General features: G+C 42.5%; 1 pseudogene; it reads right to left on the minus strand.

The window, feature by feature from the left end:
- Window positions 1-300: 300 nt before the first annotated feature.
- The window catches only part of LOC102000297, a 59,094-nt pseudogene continuing 47,315 nt past the window's right edge, over window positions 301-12,079 (minus strand).

Consider the following 12,079-nt stretch of genomic DNA (forward strand, 5'->3'; position numbering starts at 1 on the left):
TCAGAGAAAATACTCTATATTTATCCTATCTTGATGAGTCCAAAAGGTTGTACCTAATTGACTTTCTTTTCTAACTTGCATTACCAAGACTATCTTTTAATGTCTTTCAACCTTATACACTTTATACCTTTTAGAGAATTTCTTTGCTGAATCTGGTAACAAGGAAAACTATAACTATAAAGTCTTCAATTCTGTAAGAAGGAAATAATATTACACAAGTAAGCAGGAAGTGCAAGTAAGCAACATCCAAAAAATGTGAAAAATTACAGAAACAGCTGGCTGCCTGGATAGGCACCCCCCCCCAAAAAAATCAGTGTTCCTCTGCAACATTGGGGCATCCATCTTCAGCCTACCTGACTAGTGTAAGTGACAGACAAAGGAGTAGGATATTCTGAAGGGCTAGCCTACCTCGTCTTGGAAAGGTTCAGCAGCCCTTTCTTTGTGTGTCTTGCTTTTCCAATTTGGACAGCATATTGCCAGCAGTTGAGGCAAGAGCACTTTCTTGCCCAGTGGCTAACTTTGTCACACAAAAAGTAAACTCCTAGTAGAGCTTCTTCAGTGTCCTTTATCTTCTTTGAAGTAGATTGGTGTGGCCAGGAGAAGATATATCTTACTGTTATAAAAAAGAACAAAGCTTATGTTATTAAAACAACTTAAATGCCATATTCTGTAGATTTATGAAGTTTGTGAAGATAACCTGTCTGTCTAAAATATATCTGTCTAACCTTGAAACCATACCTGATATGACTACACATTTGATAATAATGAATAACTACTAACTTGCATTCCTTTGTATTCTAATTAGTTGGTAATAAAAGGACTAGCAATTTGCATTAATTGAGCTACATATGTACAATACCTTGAACAAGATTAAAAATGTATATACAATAAGTTCTAATAAAATTAATCTCAATTTTGTATCAATACACAAAGATCCATATCTATGTAAAATATTTAAAACTAGTAGTTGCTTTCTTGGTTTAAAAGTGGAGTCAATAATCTACCCTTTTTTATCCTATTATATCTATACCCCTGTTTCCTTTACAGAGTAGATTTAATAATCTACCCTATCATATTTATATCCCCCATTTCTCTTTTCAAAACAAGAACCCCACGATGGTGGCGCACGCCTTTAATCCCAGCACTCGGGAGGCAGAGGCAGGCGGATCTCTGTGAGTTCGAGACCAGCCTGGTCTACAGAGCTAGTGCCAGGACAGGCTCCAAAGCCACAGAGAAACCCTGTCTCGAAAAACCAAAAAAACAAGAACCCCAGGCTGGAGAGATGGCTCAGAGGTTAAGAGCACTGACTGTTCTTCCAGAGGTCCTGAGTTCAATTCCCAGCAACCACATGGTGGCTTGCAACCATCTGTAATGAGGCCTGGTGCCCTCTTCATGTCCAACAAGCATACAAACAGACAGAACACTGTATATATATACATAATAAATAATTTTTTTTTCAAAACAAGAACCCTGAATATAAATTTCTTTGTTCAGCTTTTTTTCCTGACCATTACCAGTAACAACTTGTAACCCTCCCAAACAATGACAAATATCCATAACCCAATTAAAGACCAAAACCCAACCACCCCACATCTTGGGAATGTAGGCATCATGTTCTTAAAGTTACTTCTTGCTGTCTGGAGGCAAAAGAGTCATTAGGGGATCCTGAAAAGAAAAATTTGAATTAATAGTCAAGTCCTGGGAGAGATGAAGGCCATGCTTGCTGCTGAGCCCAAGTGAGTGACCGCAGCTGGCCAAGGAGGCAGGAGGCACCATGGAGGATCTGCTGTTCTAGCTGCTGCTGGCCAAGGAGCAGGACAATCTCCAGAACCAGCATCTTAGCCGCAGAGAAGCAGCCTCACCTCCCGCCCATCGTCTACCAAAATGGCACCATTAGGCCGCTACAGTGCACTGAAGGCACTAGTGAGGATCAGTCCTGCGCAGCTCCACCTGTCTCTTGCAGCTTACCGAGTGGGTCCAGGATGTGGTAGTGGCTACTGCTTTGCTGGAAAGGGTGACAGCTTTTCTCTTAGCCCACCATAAAAGGAACCAATGCCTGAACACCAGTTCAAACTCCCTGCGTCTCTCCTGCTTGCCTCTGTGAACAATAACATACCCATAACAGGAGCACTGTTTTAGGGTCCTCAGAAAGACATCACACCCTGTGTCAGGGTGGAGGTGGGAGAACACCCGAGAAGCATGTGGCTCATCCCCCTTTCTTTCTTTTTTTTTTAACTAAATACTTTTTTATTTAATTTTTTTCTTTTTACGTACCAACCACAGTTTTCCCTCCCTCCCTGGCTCCCATTCCCATCCCACCTCTCCCCAACCTAATCCCCATCCACTCCTCAGAGAGGAGAGAGCCTCCCATGGGGAGTCAACAAAAGTCTGGCATACCAAGTTGAGGCAGGACCAAGCCCCCTTTTCCGGCATCAAAGCTAAGCAAAGTATCCCATCAAATGGAAATGGGCTCCAAAAAGCCAGTTCATGAACCTGGGTTGAATTCTGGTCTGACTGCTAGGAGCCCCATCAAGAGACAATGCCCTACAAGTATCACCTACACTCAGAGCATCTAGTTCAGTTCCATGCAGGTTCCCCTGTCAGCGCAGAGTCCATGAGCTGGGGCTCAGCCCGGTGCTTAGCTGCGGGTCAGTGCGTCTGCTTGCATCAGTTACTGGACAAAGGTTCTATGAGAACATCCCTTTTCTAAGCTCCTCAGCATTTGTTAGCCCTTTGGGAGCCAGAGGCTGAAATTAGCAAGAAGGGAAGAAAGGCAGGGCAGCAAGCCTGTTTGAACACTACCACCCTGTTTTAGGACAACTAGTGCCTTTTCACTTCGTGGCTACTTCCTTTGTGCTTCCTGGAGCTCAGTCTCTAGCTGGCCCAGATTAGCTATGAGTTATGCACAATACCTTCCCCGTTCTCCTTTAGAAACTAATGGCCCAGAAAAGTTAAGGAAGTTACAGTGAACCAGTGAAAGTCCTAGCTGTGGTTGGTGAGGCTCAGCTGAGAGCTGACTCCCTTCCCAAGGAGAGCTGGTGACTGATTCCTGTGAGTGGTGCCCTTTGGAGTCTGAATTCGAGCTGGAAGTGACTGATCTATTAGTGTGTGTACAGGGAGGAGTGCTGCTGGGAGTTTGTTCCTGGTGGTAGGCTTGTCCTGACTGAGCTGTGGAGAGAGAAGCCAGACTCCTAGACAGGCAAGGAGGCATTAGGCAGAGGAAGAGGAGGGCCCATTCACGGTGTTTTAGTGGGAACACTAAATTATAACACTTAACTGCAGTTAAAAGTATGTGAACTATCTGTTACTCCTGTTTTTCCAGAGAGAAAACTGCGGCTTGCAGTGTTTAAAATGTTCAGGAAGGATTGAATGCCAAGAGTTGTGAATTAGTGTATATTGATATAGTTAACATATTCAGAGTCTTGAAACAGCATGTTTGCCGGGCGTTGGTGGCACACGCCTTTAATCCCAGCACTCGGGAGGCAGAGGCAGGCGGATCTCTGTGAGTTCGAGACCAGCCTGGTCTACAGAGGTTAGTTCCAGGACAGGCTCCAAAACCACAGAGAAACCCTGTCTCGAAAAACCAAAAAAAAAAAAAAAAAAAAAAACAGCATGTTCATCTTGTGTAAACAGATGTTCTTTTATTCCTGGCTGCCAAGACCTGAATAAATCACACAAAAGCTATATTAATTACAATACTCTTTAGTCAATGGCTCAGGCATATGCCTAGCTAGCACTTATGTCTTAAATTAACCCATTTCTATTAATCTGTGTATCACCATGAGGCTGTGGCTTAGCAGTAGATTCTGGTGTCTTTCTCCTTGGGCAGCTACATGGCATCTCCCTGACTCCGCCTTCTTTCTTCCTGCAATTCAGTTTAGTTTTCCGGCCTAGCTCTGTTCTGATCCACCATAGGTCAAAGTACCTTCTTTATTAACTAATGGTAATAAAACAGATTCACAGCATGCAAGGGGAATCCCACATCAGTCTTGTGTAGGCCCTGCCTTTCTTTACAGTGGATTAATACACAAAATGCAACCAATAAACACAAGCATGAAAGGGAAGAGAACGAGGAAGATGTAAAAACAAAAAAGACAGCAAAAAAATAATAATTCCTTTAGCAACTTGAGGGCCACTGGTTGAGAAGACCCATTTCTGTTGCTGTTAAATTTCCCTCCTATGAAGGAAGTGATTTTATAAGGTATCCCTGGTAGCAGCGCTCATCTCCATGGTCCATCCAACCTTCCTTTCTCAAGCTGGAGGAAACTGACATACAGGGTGGCTAAACTGCCAGTCACACAACAGAGCATTTCATGGGTGTCCCTGCTATCTCCCCCTTGGACTTCTGGCTGCTGCACTCTCTTCCTTAGAAACACATGCTATCCTTGTTGATGTGGTTGCTGGAGTTCCTGGGCACAGCTTGAGGTCCTTCTTGCTTAGCCCTTTGAAGTTGCTCAGAAGGGCCTGTTACTCGTCCTACCTAGGTGGATAAAAACTTCATCAGAGTTCCTTCTAACTACTTTTATTGATTTTTGAAGTGGGAAGTTTGTTAAAGATCTGTTCCCAGAAGTCTTTCTTAGGAAGCTCAGAAGTTAGAGGGCAGACAAGAAGTCCTTACAGGGATGTGTGAACATCAGCCCTAGGATTATTATCTGGATTAAAGAAAGCAATGGACAGACTGTCAATTCATATGTCCGCCCACTACACCTGCAGGGTAAAGTGCTTCTCTGGTTTCACCTTTAAGGTGCTTCTCCTGACCTCTAAAGAGATGTGCGTCATAAGGTTGAGATTCATCTTCAGGGCTGTGATTTCAGATCCATTTCCCCATATTTCAAGATTCTAATGGTCAGGAAAGCCATAGAAAAAATATTCCCAATGAAGTCAAACTTTCATTTAGTATATAGAAAAGGATTAGGATAGTACTTGTTATGGCAAGACAGTATCTGGAGCCATTTCTGGACAGGGTGACATAGTGTGTGTCAATGGGTGTCAGTTTGTCTTGTAATACTGTGTATGGGGAAACACAGTGTGGGTCAGGGCAAGCAGGAGCCCTTGGGGTACTGATGCTGTGGTTAACATGCTATTAATTACTTTCACAACTCCCCGAATTGTGGCAACCCCAGAGTCCCAAAGTGGTATCTTAGTATCTTCATTACACTGAGCTCACATGCCCAACAACTTAGGGAAGAACTGATTTTAGCCCAGAGTTCCAGGTTATAGTCAATCTTGGGGAAGTGAAGGCAGAAACTTAATCAGCAAGTCACATCACATCCACAGGCAAGAGCAACGAGACTGAATGTACCCATGCTGCATGCTTGCCTCTGCTTATTCTCCAGGTTTCTTCACTGTTACACAGCTCAGGTAAACCTGATCAAAATAATTCCTCATTGTGAGCCCTTCTTCCCAGGTGGCTCTAGTTTTTGTCAGTCTGATAATAAAGTCTAACCTGCACACTGCTCCAGCATAATTTCCAGGCTAAGAATAGCTTTGTGCTTTGACTCTCCAGTCTCCAACGGGACTGTAGGCTGGATGCTCTTATATACATGGAGGGACTTGTAATGAAATTTCCTGAATGTCTTCTTCCCGTAAGGAAACTCATGTTATGAATGTCAGGGTCCAGTACACAGTCACAGGAGGCCACTTTGAACTACTTCATACAGTGGACATCACCTCAGGACACACCCACTGACCTCCCAGAATTTAGTCATGCTTTGAGACCCTCTGACCTTTTCCTGTGATACAACCAATGCCTGGCTGTTTCCATCCTAAACCCAGCAGAATTCATATATTTCATTTTATCCCACTGAGGGCACTGATGTAGCTAAATAGTATCCAGTCAGTTCAATCTGCTTGAATGCACTGTTCTGGTTTTAGAAACCTTATTTAAGTGAAAATTACAGAACTGCCCGTCCTTTGAAAAATTCTTCAAATCAATGAGTTAATGTTTTTTGTTTTTTTTTTGGTTTTTCGAGACAGGGTTTCTCTGTGGTTTTGGAGCCTGTCCTGGAACTAGCTCTTGTAGACCAGGCTGGTCTCGAACTCACAGAGATCCGCCTGCCTCTGCCTCCCGAGTGCTGGGATTAAAGGCGTGCGCCACCACCGCCCGGGAGTTAATGTTTTAAAAATAATGTTTTTTCTGACACTCTTGGAGCCTGATCTGGTTGTGCGTACTCACACACAAGCACGCACGCACACATGCACGCACACACACACACGCTTGTCTGTATATACATGACACAGCTTGCTAAGTCAGTTATTGTGTAAACTGCCTGGAATTCAATAAAAATGATGCACAACATACCAGACTGATGGGACACAATGAGAGCTTGCTAAGAGGAAAGTTCGTAGTGCTCAGTGCCTTCAGGAAAAGTGTGGAGACATCCCACACCAATGACTTAGCAGCACACCTGAACACTCTAGAACAAAAAGAAGCAGGCGGGGGCTGGAGAGATGGCTCAGAGGTTAAGAACACTGACTGCCCTTCCAGAGGTCCTGAGTTCAATTCCCAGCAACCATATATGGTGGCTCACAGCCATCTGTAATGAGATCTGGTGCCCTCTTCTGGCCAGCAAAGATACAGACAGACAGAACACTGTATACATAATAAATAAATCTTAAAAAAAAAAAAGAAGAAGTAGGCACTCCTAAGAGGAGTAGATGGCAGGAAATAACCAAAAGAAAGAAAACAATACAAACAAGTAATAAAACAAAGAATTTGTTCTTTGAGAAAAATCAACAAAATAGATAAACCCTTATCCAAACTAACTAAAAGTCAGAGAGGGAATACACAAATCAACAAAATCAAAAACAAAAAGGGGGACATAACAACAAACTCGGAGGAAATACTGAGAATAATAGCAGATTTGTGTCTCAACTCTATAACAACTCCTGCTATAAAAAGTTTGGTATTTAGCCGGGCGATGGTGGCGCACGCCTTTAATCCCAGCACTCGGGAGGCAGAGGCAGGCGGATCTCTGTGGAGTTCAAGCCCAGCCTGCTCTACAGAGCTAGTTCCAGGACAGGCTCCAAAGCCACAGAGAAACCCTGTCTCGAAAAACCAAAAAAAAAAAAAAGTTTGGTATTTAATTGTTCTTATCCACACAGCAAGTAACTGGCGTTAGAAAAGCCCTCTGGAGGTGACTACGTTCACTAGATTCTGTGTTCTCTGCCTTTCATTTTCTACTGCTACTGCAGTGTAGACAAGAAGCCTGGAGCTTTCCAACCCATCTGACAAATGAGAGATCAGTAAAAATTAAAATCAGAAAAACAGATGGGAGAAAGAACCCAAAGATGGGTGAACAGAACCCAAACTGTAAATCCATGCTCTTTCAGACTAGTACAACAGAGATTGGGAGAGTCCTTTATGGGTGTATAATCCTTTAACCACTGATTCCCTCTTCATTCATTTAGAGCTATATTCTTTTGAGGTTCCAAGCTTGTCCTCAGAAAGAAAATATTTAGATTATTTTCATATTTAGGTCTCTGTGATTATAACTCCCATGAATATGATAATAACAATACTTCTTAATACTCATTTTATTTCTACAGAAAATATACTGAGAAAGCTGCTGGTATCTATGGTAATTCTGTCATTTTTTGAGAACTCTGTATATTGTAGACACACATGACACATGAATAGAAAGAGAATGTCTGGAAAACATTGTTTTCTCTTTCTTGCTGTAATGGGGTTGTTTGGGTGTAGGTAATATGTCCACATGCATCAGACTACATACGCTAAATATGCACGATTTTATATCAACTATCATAATTCAACATCTTTAAATAATTTTGGTTGATATCTGTGGGAAATCCCCACCTACCGCTATCAGAAATGATTTTGCAAGCCACTACACAATCCCATGTCACATTCATGTCCACTGTGAAATTCTGGAGTGTGTTTTACTTTCACTTTTTGCTTTCTCAATTAAATTACACTAAGGAGGATACCTTTTATGTGAACACAACAATGTATTCTTTTCACTAAACTGTACTGCCGTCCTCTTCCTGTGTGTTTGGACACTATTTCAGATCACTTTCACTTTTCACTAAACTATACTGCCGTCCTCTTCCTGTGTGTTTGGACATTATTTCAGATCACTTTCGGTCTCACACCTTTACTGTCGTTTGCTAGACAAAGATTATATAGAATAGTATCTTTTATCTTTTTATACTTTTGCAAACAACACTATTAAAATTATATATTTTCAACAGCAACAAAAAGATGTTGGGTATGTTCAATTTACAGCATAAATTCAATATAATCCAAAGGAAATTCCCCACAAATTATAACAGGAAAACTAATTCCAAAGCTATGTGCCATATGGAAAGACAGAATTCTCAGTAGGATTAAGGAAAAGTAGTACAGACATCGACATAATGTGTCTTTTGTACTTAACACAAATCTGCATTGAAGAAAGTGTACGATATATGTGAAAGAATAAGGGGATAGTGAGAAAAGGCCAAGAACGAAAGCACAAAAATAACAGTCAAACTTTCATCAAGAGACATAAGGAAACTCAACCAGGAAAAATGTGAACTTGACCAATGTTACCTATAAATGTACAAGCACAGACTAATAAACACAGATTTCACAACTCCCATAGAAATAACTCAAGGTCACCCCTAGACTGCTGTATTTATCACCCTCCAGTTACTAGTGATCTCTCTTCCTAACAGAGGCCCATGCTCTAGAGCTCTCTGGAAATGGAGGCGATCAGAAAGATTGGCTATGGATATGCACCCCGTCATTCCCCCTGTGGTTTCAGGCGAACCCACTCTGACTGATGCAGGAGATGTGCAATCTGCCCTATCCACAATGCCATGAACACCCGAGGAACCTCTGCAGCTCAGAAATTCCTCGTGTTCTCAGGACTCGAATTCCCCTGAATCATGCTAATGTGGATGGTGGTAGAAAAAAGTTAAAAGCATTCCAATCAAGTATTTCTGAAGGATGATGCCCATTACCTTACTTCTAGTAGTTTCTAAACTATTAATGAAACTTATCACACGAAATTGAACGTGGAATGCAGTGTTGACCTTCAGTTTTTCCAGTCTGCCTTCTCAGAGGCACACCAAGAGCAATGCCTGTACCACACTCCCACAGCCAGGACTGCGGAGTCACCCATTCCTAGGTAACATACACTCGGGGAGGCTTAGAGGAGAAGGGCCACTGCCCAGATCAACCCACAGGACAACAAAACCAGTGTTTTTCATGGTCCATTCACTTCCCAGCAGATCTGACAGCTCAGCCAACTTACTTCTGTGCAGAAGGCAATGAGCCCCCATTCACAATGGCATGGCTTCTGGCCTACCTCGTGACTCCCGATAGCTGCATCAGAGGAGAACCCTGGGAAAACATACTGTCTACCTCCCACCAGTGCTCCTGAATGCTAGGCTTGCCCAGAATCCCTCACTTAGTATTACATAAACAGGCTTTACAACATCTACAGGGGAGACGCAGAACTGGGCAGGTAAGAAATGGTCATTCCCAGGATTAAGATCTGATTTTTGAAAACCTGTGATTCAAGGGTCTAACATTCTGAGGAACGAGCATGCACATTCACACACCCACAAACACACACAGTGTCAGCACACAATTAAAATAAAATCAACCCTTTAAACAAACAGCTTTTCACTGAGGAAAGTTGTTCCCTTGCAAGTGTTCATTCCCATACCATAGGTGTTGCGGCATCTAAAGGTCACAGCTTTTCTTCAACATGAACTGGTTCATACAGCAGAAAGCAAGCATGTAGCCTTGAAGTCAGAGAAGTCAATCCTTCTAAACTGGTGGTATCATTTGGGAGGATTTTAGAAATGTCCTACTGAAGGAAATATGGTACTGGCGGGTAGGCTTTGAGAATTCACATCCACGCACCATTCCCAGTTCCCACTGTTAAGGACGTGAGTTCCTAGCCTTCTTACGACATCACTGTGCATTTCCTCCAGTAGGCTATCCCCACAGCTGTGAAAGGAAGTTACCCTGGACAGCTACAGTTGTGAGAAGAATGGTGTCCTGCCTGTTGAGAAGTCATCCTATACCTGAAGCTGCAGAAGGAAGATATCCTGGATACCTGCAGCTCTGAAGAGAAAGGTACTCTGTCAAAATCAGGCTGAACCGACAGCTGCGAGGGAAGGTATTAAGGATACCTACAGCACAGAAGGAAAAGGTACCCTGGCTGGCAGAAGTCACGCCATACATGCAGCTGTGAAGGGAAGGTATCCTAGGCAACTAAAACTGTGAGGAAAAAGAAATAATGACAGTCAGGAAGTCAGAACATACCTGAAGTTGTCTTCCGGTGGGAGAATGTGTCCCAGCAGGATCTGGCAATCTTGTTCCTCTGAAAGCCATTCTACCTGGGCTCCACTCCTCTTTGCTAAGAGAACTTCCCAGCAGCGATAACAATTGCTGCTCCCCTAAGGGAGTTTCCTAGAAGAGCTGTCCATCTCTTCTCTCCTCTGCTCCACTAGGATCCCAGCAGAGATGCCCATCACTTCTCTGCTCTGACACTACGGAGTTACCCAGCAGAGATGCCCATTTCTTCTCAGCTCTGGCCAACTGTTACTTCTTTGCTTCACTCAACTAAGACAAGTATCCATCTGCTCTGACTCCGCTGAAATGTTTCCAAATCTGCTCCACTCTCCCAATGGAGTTTCCCAGCAGGTATGTCATTTCCTTCTCGGCTCTGTTCTACTTGGGGTTTCCCACCAGAAACGTCCATTGCTCCTAAGCTCTGCTCCACCAGGGAGATTTGCAGAAAGGATTCGACCCTGATCTGCCGAAAGATCGTTCATCACCCCAAACTCTCTAAAGAAATTTATTTGTAAGTGAGACCTGTAGGAGACTGTAAAGGGCAGATGCCAACTAAAAAGGCACAGGGCTTATATGGGGCCTCTTATGGACACAGATTGAGCAGCGAGATTTTCAGTGTGAAATTGGTTTCAACCCCTGAGCTGGCAGACTGGCTAGATTTCAAGCTCAGTTGCTGGTTAGTTCTATCCTCAGGGACTGGTTGGTTTCAGTTATCAGAGATTGGTTGGTTTCATGTTCAGTAGGTCAGGGGAAGAGTGTGTTTCTTTGGCTTTGGTTTCAAAGCCAACATGTGTGTCTTTCACTGGCTCTGGTTCAGGATTGAGTGTATTCTTTGGCTGGCCCTTTTACCCTACATATAGGGCTCCATAAACTCAATTTTCCCATGAGTTTGCAGAGGCAAATAATACAAAATGGACATCTTGAATCTTGAAAAAATTGTTGACACCATCCAATTTTTCTCTAGAGAATAGTCTTGAATAGTCTTGAATGAATGTATGTAAGTGTGTTGGATTAAGAACTTACCAACTTCTTTATAATAATACACCCTCAGATTTTTTTCAGGTACTCAAAAACTATTGTAATTAGCAAAGGCACACAAAATATTTTACTCCTTTAAAGTGTAAAACTTTGTTACACTGACTTTATTTTTATGGTTTCTCTGCAATGTTCCTTTTTCTGATGATTTCGAAGATTGCTTATATATGCAAAGTCTTTACCACACAGATTACATACATAGGGTTTCTCTCCAGTATGTGTTCTTTCATGCATTTGAAGACCACTATGATGAGCAAAGAATTTACCACAACGATTACATAAATAGGGTTTCTCTCCAGTATGTCTTCTTTTATGTGTTTGGAGAACACTGTGTTGTGCAAAGGCTTTACCACATTCCTTACATTCATAGGGTTTCTCTCCAGTGTGTGTTCTTTTATGTACTCGGAGATGACTGTGATGGGCAAAGGCTTTACCACATTCATTACATTCATAGGGTTTCTCTCCGGTGTGAATTCTTATATGTGTTTTAAGAGCATTGTGATAAGCAAAGGCTTTACCACATTCATTACATTTATAGGGCTTCTCTCCAGTATGTGTTCTTTCATGTATTTGGAGATGACCTTGTTGTACAAAGGCTTTAGAACATAGATAACATTCATAGGGCTTCTCTCCAGTATGTGTTCTTGTATGCATCTGAAGATTATTATGACGTGCAAAGGTTTTACCACATTGATTACATTCATAGGGTCTCTCTCCAGTATGTGTTCTTTTATG

This window comes from Microtus ochrogaster, chromosome 4 (genome assembly GCF_000317375.1).
Source record: "Microtus ochrogaster isolate Prairie Vole_2 chromosome 4, MicOch1.0, whole genome shotgun sequence".
Classification (NCBI taxonomy): domain Eukaryota; kingdom Metazoa; phylum Chordata; class Mammalia; order Rodentia; family Cricetidae; genus Microtus; species Microtus ochrogaster.